This window comes from Tursiops truncatus, chromosome 14, assembly GCF_011762595.2.
Source record: "Tursiops truncatus isolate mTurTru1 chromosome 14, mTurTru1.mat.Y, whole genome shotgun sequence".
Classification (NCBI taxonomy): domain Eukaryota; kingdom Metazoa; phylum Chordata; class Mammalia; order Artiodactyla; family Delphinidae; genus Tursiops; species Tursiops truncatus.
Window position 1 is genome coordinate 57,905,660 of NC_047047.1, and position 17,644 is coordinate 57,923,303.

A 17,644-nucleotide genomic window follows, 5' to 3' on the forward strand; every position below is an offset into this window, starting at 1 on the left:
TTTTTAAGGTGCTTGGGGCTCTTAAAATCTTTAGCTGCTACAGACTGGTTTTCTGGTACCAACTAGCCATTCATTTGTGAATAAAAAAATACTCTGAAGACATGGACTTGTCTTTTTCTGCTCTCTCTGCAGCTTTCTTATTTGACAGCCCGCAGCCCACCCCCAGGATTAGAAATGGGTGTCTACCTTGTTCTCCAGCGAGTTGAACACGTTCCTCATCTCGTTGATTTTTTCATGAAGCTGCTCTAGAGAGGTTATGATCCCTCCATCCTGCCGCTGGAGGTGGGCTCCCACTGGAGGCAGGTGCAGGGAAGACTTGTACTTCGAAGCCTACGGTCCACAGAGGGCATCTTAGGCTCAAAGAAATAGGGGAGGGGAGTCCGAATTCTTCCTATTTCATGCTCTTAATTTCTGTCTCTCAATTTCTTTTACTTTCTTGGCTTCTTAACTCTTCTCAAGATGAATTTTAGTCAATGTCTTCCCATTTTTTTTCCACCAAAGATCCCTCAAACTAAATTTTCATGAATTATGTAAGTTGTTCCACCTTGTTTTTTACAGACTTCTCTCTCCTTCCTTTCTGTCCCATTATTAAGGTCAGAAGGCTGCTATGAAGCAAATTCAGGGACTGTGCCTGTGCCTTGAGAACTCTGCAAAGTCATAAATGTCAAGATTTGAGAAATCCCCACAAGATATGCCAAATTCTTGCAACTCCTGTCTAAAGGCTCTACAGGAGCAAAAGCCCAGGTATTTTGAAGTAGCACATGATGGCAAGGATGGCAAGGTAACTGCTTTGGCTTCCCCCTAAATTGTGGCTTCTACAGAAGGAACAGGTTCTTTCTGCCAGCTGCCACTTCCTAATTGTAGGCCTCTGTTAATCCAATGCAACAAACTAATCCATTGCAATTAATTTAATGCAGTGATTTAAAACACAAAGTAGGTGAGTCATTTGATCAGTCAAGAGTAAATTTCCCAAACCTACTCGTCTACACTCCCTGCAGAGGTTGATCCTTAAAGCATTCTCACAGGGCACTATTGAGGCTGCTGTGAAGCCCATTGGGCTGGAAATTTATCTTATCCATCCTTGGATGCACCACAGGTCTAGCAGAGTTAACCTCTCTGGAGTTAAAAGGACATTCCTCAATGCTAAAAAGAGACTGAGGCTCAAACAGGGCTTACAAATCCTAGAAAATGTTCAGTGGCAGTTTTGATGATGAAACCTATTACTGCAGGACTGGTTCCCATAGTTTTTCAGTTAGAGTTTCTTTGGGTACATAACTCATTTTCTTAAATTATTTTCATTACAGAGAAAAATAAAGAAGAAAAAAGAGAGTCACCCCAAATTTCATTAATATAACCATTAACATTTTGGCATATTTCCTTGTAATTTGTGCTGTGAATATAAATGCAGATATTTATATTGTTGAAATCACACTAAAGATATATTTTGATTCTGCCCTCCCCTTTTTTTTTCTTCTGGCTAACATTCTTATAAGCCCTTTCCCTTAGCCTTCAAATTTTTATCTAAGTAGGTATTTTTAATGGCTATATAATATTCCATCCTACAGATGCGCCAGAGTTTACCTACCCATTCACCCTTGTTGGAAATTTTTGTTGTTTGTAATTTTTTTTTTTTTTTTTTTGTGATACGTGGGCCTCTCACTGTTGTGGCCTCTCCTCTCCCATTGCGGGGCACAGGCTCCAGTTGCGCAGGCTCAGCGGCCATGGCTCACAGGCCCAGCGGCCATGGCTCACAGGCCCAGCCGCTCCGCAGCATGTGGGATCTTCCCAGACCGGGGCACGAACCCATGTCCCTTGCATCGGCAGGCGGACTCTCAACCACTGCGCCACCAGGGAGGCCCTGTTTGTAATTTTTCAATATAAAATAATGCATTGGAATAGAATGTTTTTTATTTTTTTAATTATTTATTTATTTTTAAATTATTTATTTATTTATTTATTTTGCGGTATGTGGGCCTCTCACTGTTGTGGCCTCTCCTGTTGCGGAGCACAGGCTCCGGACGCGCAGGCTCAGCAGCCATGGCTCACAGGCCCAGCCACTCCGTGGCATGTGGGATCTTCTGGGACCGGGGCACGAACCCATGTCCCTTGCATCAGCAGGCGGACTCTCAACCACTGAGCCACCAAGGAAGCCCCTAGAATGCTTTTTATTTAAAGATTTGTATGTATTTCAGGTTATTTCCTTAGGATAAATTCCTAAATATGAAATTACTGTGAGTCAAAGGATGTTAGGTTGTATTGACCCAAAGGGCAATCTACCGTATTAGAAGGAGACAACGTATTTAATTAATTAATAATTATAGAAAATGTATTTGACCAGAGGGTTTGAAAAGTTATAACAATATGGTTGTATATTCTTAGAAACATGCTGTATGATGTGCGATGTCCTAAATTAGCGTATTCGGAGAAACATGTCTCAGACGAGATGTATGAAACATAGGCAGTATAATTGGTGGAAGCTGAAGAGTCTACACTGCTAAGGCTACAAGTGAGGCAAAAACACAGCTGGAGTTCAAATCATTAGTGTGAGGGTTGAGCTAGAAGTAAATTGCACAGTTGCCACATCTGTTGCCTTAATTGGGGACCCCCACTTCTTACGTTAATGGAATCATAATTTTAGAATACATATTCAAAATTAAGTAATCAAGGCTGAAGCAACACAGTGTGACTTTGGAGAAGATATTGGGGTGGACTTTGAGAGGGCCATGTGCAGTGGACCAAGGACAGGAAGGAAAGGGGACAGACTTGCATTCAAATAAAAGGAAGTATACTAAGCTAAGGAGCAGTCAGCGTGTCCCCGCTGATTCACCTGGTCCACAGTAATTCTACCTGGAATGAACTGGGAGATGGTAGTACTCATTCTCCTGTTCCCTTCTGTGACCCGATTTAGGTCATGGTACCTTACTGTTACCAAGGAGGTCACGTCCATTGAACGAACAGGGAACCAATTTGGGGTACAAACATTTTAACACTTTTTCTGCATTTTAACTATTAATTTTCATACAAGGTTCCACCAATTTACACACACACTCATCAGATATAAATACTATTAATTACTGTATCTTTTAATTTGCTAATTAGGTAGTCAAAAACTAATACTCCTTGTTTTAATCATTGTTTCTTTGAGCTTCAACCTTTTCTTCCATTTGTTAGCCATCTGTAATCTTACTTTGGGAAATTACGTTCTTTGCCCGTATTCTACCGGGGTTTCAGAAGTTTCCTTTTTATTAATTCTATGAACTATTTATACATCATTAAACCTCTGTAATATTTTGGTAGGAATTTTTCCAATTTTGTTATTTGTCTCTGAATTTGTTGAAAATATTTTTACATTGGGAAAATTTTTAATTGTGATGTGATGAACGCTCTAACCTTTCCCTTGTGATTTCTTCCAGTGCTTTTTTACTTAAAAAGACATTTCACATCCAGAGACAAAATAAATATTCACTAATTCTAAACTTTTATGGTTTTTAAAAATATTTAATCCTTTCATCCACTTTTGAGTTTATTTTGATTAGAGTATGAATTGAGAATCACTTCTTTCTTTTGCAAAGAACCAGACAATTTTCCAAATACCATTTGGCACCAGCCTACATGACTGCATCAGACCTCTTGGCTCAAAGCGATATATACATCTCACGATATTCATTCATTCATTCAACTAATATTTATTGAATATGTGTTGTGTTCCAGGCACTATACTTTATTCTGAGAGTTCCACAGAGAGCAAAATGTACTAATCCCTGCCCTTGGAGCTTACATTCTAGAGAAAGAGACAGACAGTTAAAAAATAAATAAGCAAGTTAATATTTACTATAATGTCAGGTAGGGATGGGGGAGTCTATTGAGAAAATAAAATAAGGAGATAGAAAATGGCTGAAATGTCATATGTTGCTTCAACTTTCGATGTCACAGGTTTTTTTTGTTTTTTAATATTTATTTATTTTGGCTGCGCCGGGTCTTAGTTGCGGCATGCTGACTTCTTCATTGCAGCATGCATGTGGGATCTAGTTCCCTGATCAGGGATCGAACCCAGGCCTCCCACATTGGGAGCGCAGTCTTACCCACTGGACCACCAGGAATTCCCGACACTTCAACTTTCATATTTTGCTCTCCCTTTTTAGTATAGATTGTATCTATTATAGTTAATTTCTCCCTGCATCCCTCCTTCCTCTTCCTCTTCTTCTTTCTTTACTTCTCCTCCTTCATCTTCTTTTGGTTAAATGTTGCTTGGAGTAAACAGACTGGGGCTTAGGAGACATTCTTTTAAAACAAGGATGGGGTTGTAATCACAGCATCACAGAGGTCATATAGGCCAACTTCACTTCTACTGCTTCACTTGTTCCTCTGTGAACAGATGTACTTGGATTTGTGATGCAATAAGAGAATGAGGCCACCCCCACTGCAGCTATATTTAGCCAACATTCAGGGAGTGACCTACATTAAATCTATAATAGACTTTAAATCATACCTGAGTTTAAAGAGGTAGTCACACTCATTCAAATGCCATACAAAGGTCAGATGTTAACAGAGGGGAGGTGGGCGGGGAAGGCTTTTGGAGGTCTTGGACAAGTAAAGCATCAAATCAGCACTGAGTGAAGACTCACTCTGGTTTCCAGACCTTTGTTCAGGCTAGTCCCTCTGCCTGAAATACCCTCCCACATATCCACTTACCAATGATCAACTCGTCCTTAAATGCCTGCTCCAAATCCTTCAGTCAATATTAATTCATCCCTTGTCCAAATTCCATAGAATTTTATCAATACCTCTGTTGTAATTCTTCCAACAGCCTACCTTGTATGAGCTATTTATTGTATGGACACTTAAAAATCAATGAGAATGTCTGTTTCATCTGTTTCATCTCCCGTTAGGCCAAGCAGAAGACTTTGCACGTAGTAACTGCTCAATAAATATGCATTAAGTTGAAATGAGGCTGTTTCCTTCACCCCTTCTCATTGCTGGTCTGGTTCTAGGAGCAACATGATTAAAATGTTTTCATAATCTTGTGCTGGCTTGCCCTAGTTGGGTCCACAGCAATGATCTCTTGCATGATATTTTTGGGAACTAGTTGTTATTTTCACTTTACTGTTACTTAAACTCAACAAATCTAAATTACATTTCCCCCAAACTACCTGCTCCTCTGGATTCCTATATCTCTATTTGGGAGACCACTCTTTTTCCTAGTTACCAGGGCTTAAAACCTTAGAGCCAACTTTGATATCACCTTTTCTCCCAACCCCCATCAAACCCTGTCAATTCTTTCTTCCTTCTCATGTATTCCAGATAACAATGTCTTAAGTCTAGAGAGGAGCATGGGTTTCCCTAACCCAAGCTCCTTTTACATTACAAATTATGTCAGAATAATCTCTATGATTTTTAAGGACAGAAATTTACTTTAAATCACATGTGGAAGATAGAAGCCAAAGTAATGCTATGTAGAGAGCCAAAGCAGCCCAACGTGACTCTTGTTGCAAACATATTACATAAAATTTTGCAGAACATTTATCTCCCTTGTAAATCAAATTATTCCCATTGTTTAAAAAGAGATTAAAGTTTTTTCTATTATCGTATTTGAACACTTGCAATATTAACCCCCTTTTATTTTCAGTTCTCCCTGCTAAAATAAGAAACTAAGAAAAGTAGATCTCTCACTCCTGACTGAAATGTTATCGCACAGTGTAATGCCAGGTTGATGGAGGCAACAGGAAGAAAAGCAGCGTTGATGTGGGAGTGGTGGTGCTGTAATTTATAAACTGGATAAGTTGTCCTTCAGTCATCAGTTTTCTCAAAAGTACAATGTGAATGGTACTCTCGTCCCTGCCTATCCCACAACCTTAAGTGAAGAAATACAATGATATATGTAGAAGCTTTTATGAGTGCCAAAAAAATTTGTACATAAAGGACAGTCATCACTGTGACACATAGGAGAGCTCAAAACAATCTGTGTCTTTACCTGGTAAATCTGTGTGGAAGGATTATTCATCGGCTTATGTTCATTCTCTCCTGTAGGGAGAAAGAGCTTTGTTTAATCAACACAATTCATTCTGTCCCTATTCTCTTCAGACACATGCAGGGAATAAGGGGACTTATAGGATCCTAAATCTGTGCCTGCACGACAGGAAGCCAATGATTCAACCAGAACAGAAGATAAATTGGTGTAGGTGATTTTATATTACATCCTAATGACCAAACCATATCTACCTGATGTAACTCTTATAGTAGAAAACCATGCTTTACCGTGGTGGGGAAGTTTCTCAATCAAACTGAATGACGAGTAATCATTAAATAGTCAGAAGGGAATGCCCATGAAGGGTCTCTCTCTGATTTTGGGGGCTGACTGAGGTTTACTTGAGGGGGTAGTTCCACGGTCAGGAAGGCATCTATTCAGTTGTCACTTTATTGTTCTCAGGAGGCCTCTATAAAATATCCCTTACTTCTCCTGCCTCTGATCCTCGCTAAACCTCTGAACTTTGCCCTTCTGTCACTGCCCAGATCAGCTAAGGGAACCTTGCCATCCTCCTGGACAAGAGGGTTGATAGAAGGGAATTGTCAATGCAAAGGGTCTGGGAATGATGCAGGCAGAAAGAAAACAATACTGTCAACACCAGAGACTGTGAAACACAGGTCAAACACAAAGGAAGTAGTAGGTTATAAATACCATTTATACCTAGGGAGGAAAAAAGGTTGGCCTAGAATGTACCTTTTAGAATCACATTGGTTGGCTCTGAAGATGAGGCAATCCATGTAAAACATGCAGCCCACATGAAGCCCTTTACTCATCCACTTAGCTACATCTCCTTTGTATGAATTGTATGAATTGAATCACATTGTATGAATCAAGCAGTTTATAGATGAAACCCCTGGTTGCAAATATTTGGTTGTATGAATGTGTATATTGTTCTCCTAAGACATGCAGGTATAGTGAACCCTTCCTTAGAGGAACCAGCCTCGGTATGTTAAGTTCATAATACGTAACCTCAGCCCAGAATTTATACACACTGAGGGCTGTCCCTATAAAATCCAGATGGTTAGAGATTACCAAAATTCCCCACACAAGCTTGAGTAAAGATTACTTAGCCCATTTTATGCTATGTCCCAACAGCCTGGTATAATGTCAAGAACCAGAACTTGGGAACAGAGACCAGGCTCCCGAATCAAACGTTGATAGGTCGTGGTTTGTAGCCTGACTTCTCTATGACTGTTTCTTCACCTGTCTATTGGAGATGATAATAGAACCTACTTTTATATGGTTGATTCTATATGGTAAAGATTAAAAGAGAAAGCCCTATGTTTCTAGGCCAGCCTAGGAGGTGTTGGATGTCTGTTAGTTGAATATGTATCTTGGCCTTATTCAGCAGGTCGTTCTGAGGCAGTCCCAAAGTGATTACTAAGAAAAGTAACATAACTACTCAAATTGTATGTATACATGTTGCATTTCCTGTTTCCCCAGCACCAAGTCTATGCTCTTCGTGGTCATTCTACTATGATAAGGCAATGAGAATAGTCAGGTTAACATATTATCATGTTTTGAGACAAGGGCAAGACAAGCCCACAACATACATTTCTTAAATCCTGAACCTTAAAGCAAGACATAGGAGAAATCTAACCTTGCTTTGTTTTGGTTTTTTCCATGGTGCCTGTTGCTTCTCTCCTCCAGCTTACTCTTCAACATTGCATCTTCATTGTCCCTGTATCAGGCCATCCCTTCTTCCCCGGACCTGTCAGTTGAAATCAAGAGTAAGGGAACAAGTGAAGTGACTGGATTTACTTTATGTGTTAACTTTAAAAAACTGAAATGAACACAGCTATTAGAAGCAACAGGCATTGTGTGCAATTTCAGAAGAGTGAAAATATTGTTGAGTAAATATTTAGCTTAAAACTCAAAGGTAGGGCTTCCCTGGTGGTGCAGTGGTTAAGAATCCACCTGCCAATGCAGGGGACATGGGTTCGAGCCCTGGTCTGGGAAGATCCCACATACCGCAGAGCAACTAAGCCTATGTGCCACAACTACTAAACCTGTGCTCTAGAGCCCACGAGCCACAACACCCATGTGCCACAACTACTAGAGCCTATGCTCCACAACAAGAGAAGCCCCCACAATGAGAAGCCTGAGCGTAGCAACGAAGACCCAACGCAGCCAAAAATAAACAAACAAAGCAAATAAATAAATAAATTTATATTTAAAAAACTCAAAGGTAAATATCTTGTGGACAAGTATGAAATTCATTACCTAAAATTATGGTAGTCTTTAAGATACTATTTTGGGGATCAAATAAATTAATTTAAACCCATTGATTTTATTAGCAGGGTATAGTTTAAGGAAATTAACTTGAGCAGGCATAAAGGCTAATATATCTGTTTCTGTTTAATTAAATAGTAAGTTCCTTGATGGCCTTATCCCCACTTTCTGCATCTGGTAGACTTTTTTACACCAGGAGATGCTTGTCAAATGTAGCCTGGCCGCTGTGACCATTAGACATGAAACTGCCAGTTCAGCATGAAATCTAACAAGCAAAAATAGTGTTGTGGACATTGGCCCTCTTTTTATCCATCTAGAATTTCCAATGATTGGGGAATTCCCCAACCTTATGAGGCTTGATCAGAGGCCTCCCATTATATAGAGGCTGAAAGTGCCAGGTTCTCCTAGCCTCCCTTGCAGCTAAGGTATGACGGGCACATGGTACCACTTTGATACACCCACCCCAACTGGCAGTTGCAGAAGAATTTCCTAAGGCAGATATACTTGATATACTTTCTACTTTCTTAGAAATAGAAAGAATTCTTAAGACAGCAGCAGCAGCAGCAGCAGCAAGGAGGGTGGTGGTGACCATGATCTGGTACAGACAGTTTAGGTAACTCAAGCTGCTGCTGTTCTTGGTCCTTTCATCACCAGAACAGCTGTACTACATGATTTGGGGCACTGCTGTTGGCCGCATATCCCAAACTTGGTTCCCCAGTCTCCTAGCAATTCTATGAGCTGTCCATATCCTTTCAACAAATTCCTTTGCTGCATAAATTAGCCAGAGCTATTTTTTACTGCTTTGCCACTAAGAAACCTAACTGAAACAATAAAAATATATTAACACTATCCAAGATTGAGAAGACACAAGTTAAGACTTTGCTCATTGCTCTAGAAAAGACAAATCTAATCCACAGTGATAAAATGCAGATCAGTAGTTGCCTAGGGCAAGAGGTGGGAGTTTAACTGGGAAAAGGCACAGTGAACTTTTTAGAGTGATAAAAATATTCTGTTGCTTAATTGTGGTAGTGGTTATACAGATGCATAAATTTGTCAAAACTCATCAAAATGTATATTTTGACTGGGTGCATTTTATCCTGTATAATTTATACCTCAAAGTAGAATTGGTGTTTCATTCATATATTGAGGTCTGTGAAGCAAAATGATAAATTGACAGTCTGGAAGGTTCACATGGATGAAAACCTGTAGTCAATAGCTACACAGTTATAAATGAGGGATCTAAAGGAAGGCCCAAAGTGAAGGCCATATGCCGTTTGGAATCTTGTACATTTTTCATGTGAGCATGGAAGTTATGTCAAGGTAAGGCATCTTCCCTAGCTATCTGAATCTCTTTCATAGCTTATATAAGCATTACTAAGATGAAATGTTTCTGCTCCTTAGCAATTGATTTGATATTTAATGAATTCCATGATGAATATAATTAAATCACAGAATGTTAGAGCCAAAAAGGCACTGAGAAAACTATTTGATCCTTCTTCTTCATTTATAGGAGAAGCAACTGAGGCCTGGAGAGGAGAGGAGAAGTGACCTGCTCAAAGCCACACAGCTTTGAAAATAATTGTTAGAAGTGATTTCTGTTACTATTTGGGGGAAAAAATCTTGAAATATGTGAAGCCATATTTTAATGGGATTTTATGGATAATTAATTCCAGCAGATTTATTGATCTAATCTACAACTAATTAAAAACAAACCCCAAAACCTCCATCTATCTGAGATAAAATGTAAATTTTTGCATTTTCAGAGGTAAGACATCGTCAAGCTCACAAATGTACAAATAGTTGCTGATTTCAAGAAGTAATCAAAGGTACGTGGTTACTAGAAAATAAATTAGAAATTTTATTTTATTTATTTAATTACGAAAGCAACCAAACCACATTGTAAAAAATTTTTAAAGTATAGAGGGACAAAACCAACTATAATGCCTCTACTTAATGATCACAGTCATTTGATTGTATTGCCAGTCAATCATTTTGCTCTTGAATGTTTTACCTGATTGTTAATGGAGCCTACCTATAATTTTTAATCTACTTTTCCACCTACATTATAACATAAGCCTGTTACTTTCTTTTACAAATTGGACCATTATTATTCATGTTGTTTTTATTGTGGTCATTTGGGTAGAGGGTACAAGTGTTCCTCCTTAGTCCCAGTCAGTGTTAACAATCTGCTGGAATTCTTCCATCCCTTTCTCCATCCTCATAGAACCACATTCAAACATATATACGGAATATACATATATGGGGTGGAGCTGTCATTGTAGTTCGTACTGTACCTCTCTGCATCATCTCTCTCACTTAATACATCGTAGCAATCTTTCCAAGTTAATTGGTAGAGATCTAAAAATCACTTTTAATGGCTGCATAATATCCATGGTAGGAATGACCTGTGTTAATCATTCCTGTATTGATGGGCATTCCCCTTATTTCCATTATTTTGTCACTGAAACAATGCTGCGACAAACATCTTGGTACATAGAGCCATATATATTGGTGCTTTTATGTATGTAGGGGTTTAATAGATATGACTAGGTTGCTTTCCAAATAGACTATCTTCTCATTTCCTCCAAGAATACTGCATGAGTACCTTTTCTCCTGCATCCCAGCCAATAGTGGATGTTAATGCTTTTTAGTTCTTGCTAGTCAGATGGATGACAAGTGATATTTCATCTTACTTTTACTAATTTCTAGTGCTGCTAAGCATATCTACATATACTTACTGGACATTTAGATTTACTCTTTTGTGATTATCTATTCCTCTGCTTTGCATATTTGCATATCTATAGGGTCATCTGCCTTTTCCTTATCAATTAATGAGGGCTTTTATATAATATAGATTAAATATTTATTTGTCGCATGATTTATGAATATCCCATCTATCTTTTTGTCTTTTGACTTTGTGGACACTTTTGCTATTGACACATTTTTTTAATTTATGAAGTCAAATAAAATTTTTCCTTAATTGCTTCTTGGTTTCTTGAGTTGGTTTTAAAAGCTCTCCTCAGCCCCAGAGTTTTATATATACATTTTTCCTAAATTTTCCTCTAAGGTTTTTATTATTGTTAAGCATTTAATTCATCTGGAATTTGTTTTTATATATGGGGTGAGAGAGTGTTCACTTTCCTTATTTTCCAGATAGCTAGCCACTTGTAGCTACACCAGTTATTACATAAATCATCATTTTCCTCCATGGAATTGAAATACCATTTCTCATGTACACTGAGATCTATTATTTTTCTATGGACTCTCTATTCCATCCTGATCTATCTAACTATTCCTATTCCAAAATCACAAATTATATGGCTCTTCAGTATTTTAAAAATATTTGATGAGGCAAGTCATCTATTATTCTTTTTATAATTTGCTTTTCCTGACATTTATTTTTCCATATGAATAAATGTACTACATGATGATTTTACCCATTACAAAAAAATGTTGACATTTTCATTGGAATTGCATAGATTTATATATTAATGTGGGAGAATTGGCATTTTTCTTACATCAAAACTTGTCATCCAAGAGCAATATAGTTCTCATTTGTCTGAATCTTGTTTTAGGTTTTTCAATCAGATTTTTTAGTTTTCTCTTAAAGTTCCTGTACTTTTATTGTTAAATTTATTCTTAAATAATTTATAATTTTTATTGCTACTGTGAATGGCATTTTTTCCATTTCCAATTCTCTGTTGCTGGTTTTCGTATTCTCTCTCTCTCTCTCTTTTTTTTAATATTTACTTTATACGTAGCCACATTACTAAATTGTTTTATTAATTGTGGAAGATTTTTAAAATAAGTATTTCTAGGTGACTTTTATCCTTATTTTCAAATTTTATACTGGTTATTTCATTGTTGTATTTTATTATATTTGCTAGAGCTTCTAGAATAATGTTTACTAATAATAGTGACAGTGGATATCATTATCCATCTTCTTATTTTAATGTAAATGGCTTTAAAGTCACTTAGAATCATATTTATTTTCTACCTTTGGTAAATAATGTATATCATATTTAAGTAATTTCTTTTTAGTCTTATTTTATTAAAATTCTTTATTAGGAATTTATCAGTCCTTTTAGCAGCTATTAATAGAATTGCCTTTTTCTCCTTTAATTTATTATTATAATGAATTATACCGATTCCCTGATGTTGAATCATCCTTACATTCCTGGGATATTTGCTTGGTCATAGGATATAGTTTTGTTGATACTCTGCTGGATTCTATTTGTTAATATTTAGACATTTTTGCATCTATATTCATGAGTGATTTTGATCTGTGGAGGATTTATTGCTCTTTGTTTTTTATTCTATGGGGGGGAATTAATGTTATCCTAGCTTATTAAAGTGAATCAAAGAGTTTTTAAATCTTTTTCTATAATCTAGAAATTTTAAAATTAAATTGCAATTATCTGTTCATTGAAAGAGAGTAGAGCGTAGCTATGAAAACATTTGGTCTTAGTGCCTTTTTAAAAAAATAGATCCTCTAGAGACTGTCATACAGAGTAAAGTAAGTCAGAAAGAGAAAAACAAATATCGTATATTAATGCATATATGTGGAACCTAGAAAAATGGTACAGATGAACCAGTTTGCAGGGCAGAAATTGAGACACAGATGTAGGGAACAAACATACGGACAGCAAGGGGGGAAAGTGGTGGGGGTTGGGGGTGGGGGTGGGATGAATTGGGAGATTGGGATTGACATGTATGGACTAATGTGTATAAAATGGATGACTAATAAGAACCTGCTGTATAAAAAATAAGTAAAATTCAAAAAAAGTAGATCCTTAAACCCTATTCAATTTCTTCAAAAGTAATTGGTCTTTTCGACTTTTTAACTTAATTTTATAATTTATATTTTCCTAGGAAATAGTTTCCTTAAGTTTGTCAACAAATCTGTTGATAGAGAATAAGCATCTAACTTTTATTGAACAGCTGCTGTGTGCCAAGCACTATGCTTCATGTTTTATTTATATTGTCACCTCTAACTGAATCCTCATATTGGTCCTGTTTAGTTTGGATCATTATCTTCATTTTTTTTTTTTTTTTTGTGGTACGCCGGCCTCTCACTGTTGTGGCCTCCCCCATTGCGGAGCACAGGCTCCGGACGCACAGGCTCAGCGGCCATGGCTCACGGGCCCAGCTGCTCCGCGGCATGTGGGATCTTCCCGGACAGGGGCACGAACCTGTGTCCCCTGCATCAGCAGGCGGACTCTCAACCACTGTGCCACCAGGGAAGCCCTATCTTCATTTTTTAGATGAGCATATTGAGGCTTGGGAAAATGAGGTAATGATGTACCCAGGATCACAGATAAGAAATGGCAGAGGGAGACAGAATTGGAACTCAGGTCTCTGTGATTTCAGAACTGGTGGATTCAACTCCTAAATTTCTCCAAATAGTTTCACAATCATTATATTTAATTACTGAAAAATACTCGTTTGAGAAATTATATCATTGTTTTCTTTCCCTCTCCCCATTATTGAATATTAGGCTCATTCTCTATTTTTCATTATAATTAATGAATATAAAAAAGAATATAGCTTTTTCCCCCTTATTTAAGACCTTTTTTAGGCTACAGAAGAGAATTACTAGTTTGAAGAGGATGATCATATTATTGAGTAATATATTTTGAAAAGTACATCTTAAAAGGGAAAATAACAGGATTACATGGACAAGTACTATGACTTTTTCTGGAAAGAGCTATACTACATTATGCAATTCCCTAGGAGATCTTACTTGTAGCCTGCTTCATTGCCTATGGGCATCCCTCACTCTCTGGGCCCAGTAATTCTTTACTCTGCCCTTCATAGTCCTTGAATCACTGCCTGCCTTTGAATAAATCAGATACTGCCACGTTATTTTCACCAAGTTATCATGCTTCTACTCCTCCCCAGCCTTCCTCCTTTCTTTCCATCTCTACAGTAACAATTCTAGCCTCTAATAACATCCATCTGGGCCTTGGCAGACTCTTGAAAAAATACTGATAAGTTTTTTAAAAAAAAGCCTGTTTGTCTCTAAACCATGTCTGATCATTATATAGAGCAATGGTTTTTAGTCTGTTCTTTGAAGCCCTCAGTTTTTTTTTGAGCCTGCCTTGGGAGGAGAGAGAAAGCCACCAAGCTGGTGGAGTCTTGGGCCCCCCTTCCCATCCCCTTCAACCAGAGTCTCTCTGTTCTCATCTAATTCACATACTATAGCTTTGGGGAAGAATTTTCTTTTAAAATGGGTTCCTGATGTTTTAAAAAGGCTCTAAAATGATCACAATAGAGAAATAAGAATGTTGAAACATTAACCTAAAAAGTTATAACCAGATTTTTATGAAATTCAAGTAATAAAACTAGTAATATTAATAAAGTTAATAGAAGCCTAAGAATACTGAAAAATCTCCTGAACCTCCCCCAGACTGACCTAGAATGTATACTCCACACACAAAAGCAGGCATAAGACCACAAAAACTTAGGATTGTCTATTACTTTCCAATTACTGCTGTGACAGAAAAGGAAAGTTTGGCACTTTGGGGAATTGAAATTAATTGAAAACAGACTTGAGTTAATTTCCATTCCAGTGTCCTTTATTGAATGGGTCTTTAGTGCACATTTCTAATTTAGTAGAATGAGAACTTTTTGTGTTAGGGGGAGGGTGATGAGGAAATATTTTCCCCTGAACTAAAATAATTCATCAGGACAAATCTTGCAAATGGTTTCAAAGAGGAAAGTCTACATGATCTTTGTGATATAGAAAAGTACTTTGAAAAAATTTATGAAAGGGGTTGTTTGTTTTTTCCATACAGCCTCAAAGCAACATATGTTTCATGAAATGATATATTTCATGACCTTGCTTGAACCTGCATCATAGTTTCCAAAGCACTCCCATACATTATCTCACCTGGTGATTGTAGCAGTGCTGTGCAGTGGGCAGCACACTTTACCATCCATTTTATACAAAGGGAAACAGTAGCTCTGAACAATTAAGGAAGTAGCTCCAAGTAGAACCATTATTCTATTAGTTTCTATCTTTAAATAAACCTCTTCATGTCACAGGATTCCAAAGCACTAGTATCAAAAGCCACTTTTACTGTCATTATAAACGTATCAGTTCCTATGTGTGGTCTGATAGCTATTTGAAAAAACAGATTGAAAAAATTGTAAAATGAGGAAAGTGTTGACAAATCTAATGACATATAAGGAGATTGAGAGAAAGAAAGAATACAAAGTAGAACAAAAAAATAGGATGTAACCACCGATTCAGAGGCTATGAAATATTGTTATTAAAATTCTATGTGCAGGGCTTCCCTAGTGGCGCAGTGGTTGAGAGTCCGTCTGCCGATGCAGGGGACATGGGTTCGTGCCCCGGTCCGGGAGGATCCCACATGCCGCGGAGCGGCTGGGCCCGTGAGCCATGGCCGCTGAGCCTGCGCGTCCGGAGCCTGTGCTCCGCAACGGAAGAGGCCACAACAGTGAGAGGCCCACGTACCGCAAAAAAAAAAAAAAAAAAAAAAAAATTCTATGTGCATTTTATTGCCAATAACTTTTAAAGTGAAATGAAATGGACAATTGTTTAGGAAAACATAGGCTGTTGAACTTTGTTTTAAAAACTATACAGTCAATTACAACTCTCTATAGAAGATATTGAAAGGGGGAGGTCAAATATCTACCACCAAATAAGAAATAACCCAGGATAATATAACAGGAAATTTCTATAAATAACAATGACTGTGTTATTTAATCCAGACCCCAAAATAAGATATATATGTCATTAAATCCATTCTATGAGGTTCTGATACCAAATCTACTCTAGGATAGCCTAAATAAATATACAAATATTCTAAACAAAAATACAACACTATGATCAGTGGTTTGTTCTAGGTTATAAAAAGGTCTTGATGCTTAGAAATCTATTAATATAATTCATTAATCAATATAATGCAAAAAACAAAACAAAAGCAAAGAGCACAGTGTGACCCTGAGAAGCAAAATGATGAGATAAGACAAATTTCACAATACGTAAGTGTACATGCAGGTGTTTAAAATGAGGATGCCTCAGTGATAATGTAACTTTTATACCCACTTCCCCCAAATATATATAATAAAATCATCCTTGAATACATAGCAATTTATGATGGCAAAGGCAATAAATTAAAGAGTTAAAATAGGGATCTCACCAGATGACTCAAACAATAAATAGTCTTATTTTGAAAATACTTCTTGGTCCTCAAGTCAGCCTCTTACTTGACCTTTTCTCAAATATAAGTGTTGCTAGAAACAGGATGACCCCTGCCACTGAATCAGGTCACAAGGCCATTGTCACATCCTTGGTTAACTGCCTGAATGCTAGTTCCCTTACCAGACTGTAAGCAGAGGGTGTGTTTTATTCATCTTTGTATCCCCTGCTCCTTGCCCCATTCTGAGCTTGTGCTCAACAAATGCTTATGGAAGTGAGTTGAATTCTCATCTAATAGCCTACAGAGAAACGTGATTTTACCATGCGTGCTTCACATAAGCAAAAAATAATCAGTGGTAAATACAGAAAGAGTTTAGCCTAGAGGTGATTTTTGTTAGAAAAAAAATTGTTTTATTTTATCAAGCAAAGTTTCACTAGCAGAAATATATCCCCCGCGCCCACCGTTGGGCTTGACAAACCAAGAGAGAATAAATAGGATTTCCTAACAAATGGTCCAGCACCAAAACTGTAACTGATACTCCATGGTTGCCAGCAACCTCAAAGTGCCCAGAGCCAATGAGAAGAGGGGCAAAGCACAGAGAGTGGGCAATTCTGTAGCTCATAAAGCACATAGAGGTTCTTTACATCTGAATATGGAATAGCAGAGGTCCTCTCACCTCCACTCCACAGGCACGTTAATTTTTTTTGTTTTGTCTACCAAATATCAGGCAAGATATTTGCTTGAGTTGCTGCGTGTCAACTCAATCAGAAAAAAAAAGAAAAAGAAAAAGAAATGCCAGCATGCTATTACACATACAAAAAAATCCAATGGCCAGAGATAATTATTTTAAGTTTAAGAATGCCTCATTTAAAACATCAAAGCTTATCAAAAGTTTCAGACCGTATTACTTCCAGAAGCTCTTCTGACTCATTAAGTGGCATACATAAAGGTGTTAGAACCTGATTTTGCAAGCTGGACACTTCAGGGGCTACGGGTCTGGTGAGGAAGATGTGCACTCTCTCTTTTCTTATCCTGGTTTGACTCACTTTAATTTCAACCTTTTAAACAGGTTCTCTCCCTGGATTATCTGAGTAGAAGTTAAGAGCCTCCCAGCACTCTGTTCAAGAGGCAGAGGGCACAGTGTTACCTGAATACAAGGTAAATACCTACTTCAAAAGAAAATTGACTGTTGCTGTATTTTCACTAGGTCAGTCCTGCT

The 17,644-nt window shown here is 37.5% G+C and overlaps 1 protein-coding gene across 2 annotated transcripts in view; it reads left to right on the plus strand.

The window, feature by feature from the left end:
* Positions 1–17,644, plus strand: part of DHX57 (DExH-box helicase 57) — a 107,698-nt gene that overhangs the window by 7,565 nt on the left and 82,489 nt on the right. Inside the window, exons 2-4 of one of the 2 annotated variants that reach the window (XM_033838696.2) lie at positions 594–744; positions 10,021–10,083; positions 17,495–17,583. The gene's annotated coding sequence lies outside the window, so the exon portion shown is untranslated. Of the gene's footprint in view, positions 1–593; positions 745–9,767; positions 9,839–10,020; positions 10,084–17,494; positions 17,584–17,644 lie in introns of those variants that run through there. The other variant, XM_019942778.3, reaches the window with a different exon arrangement.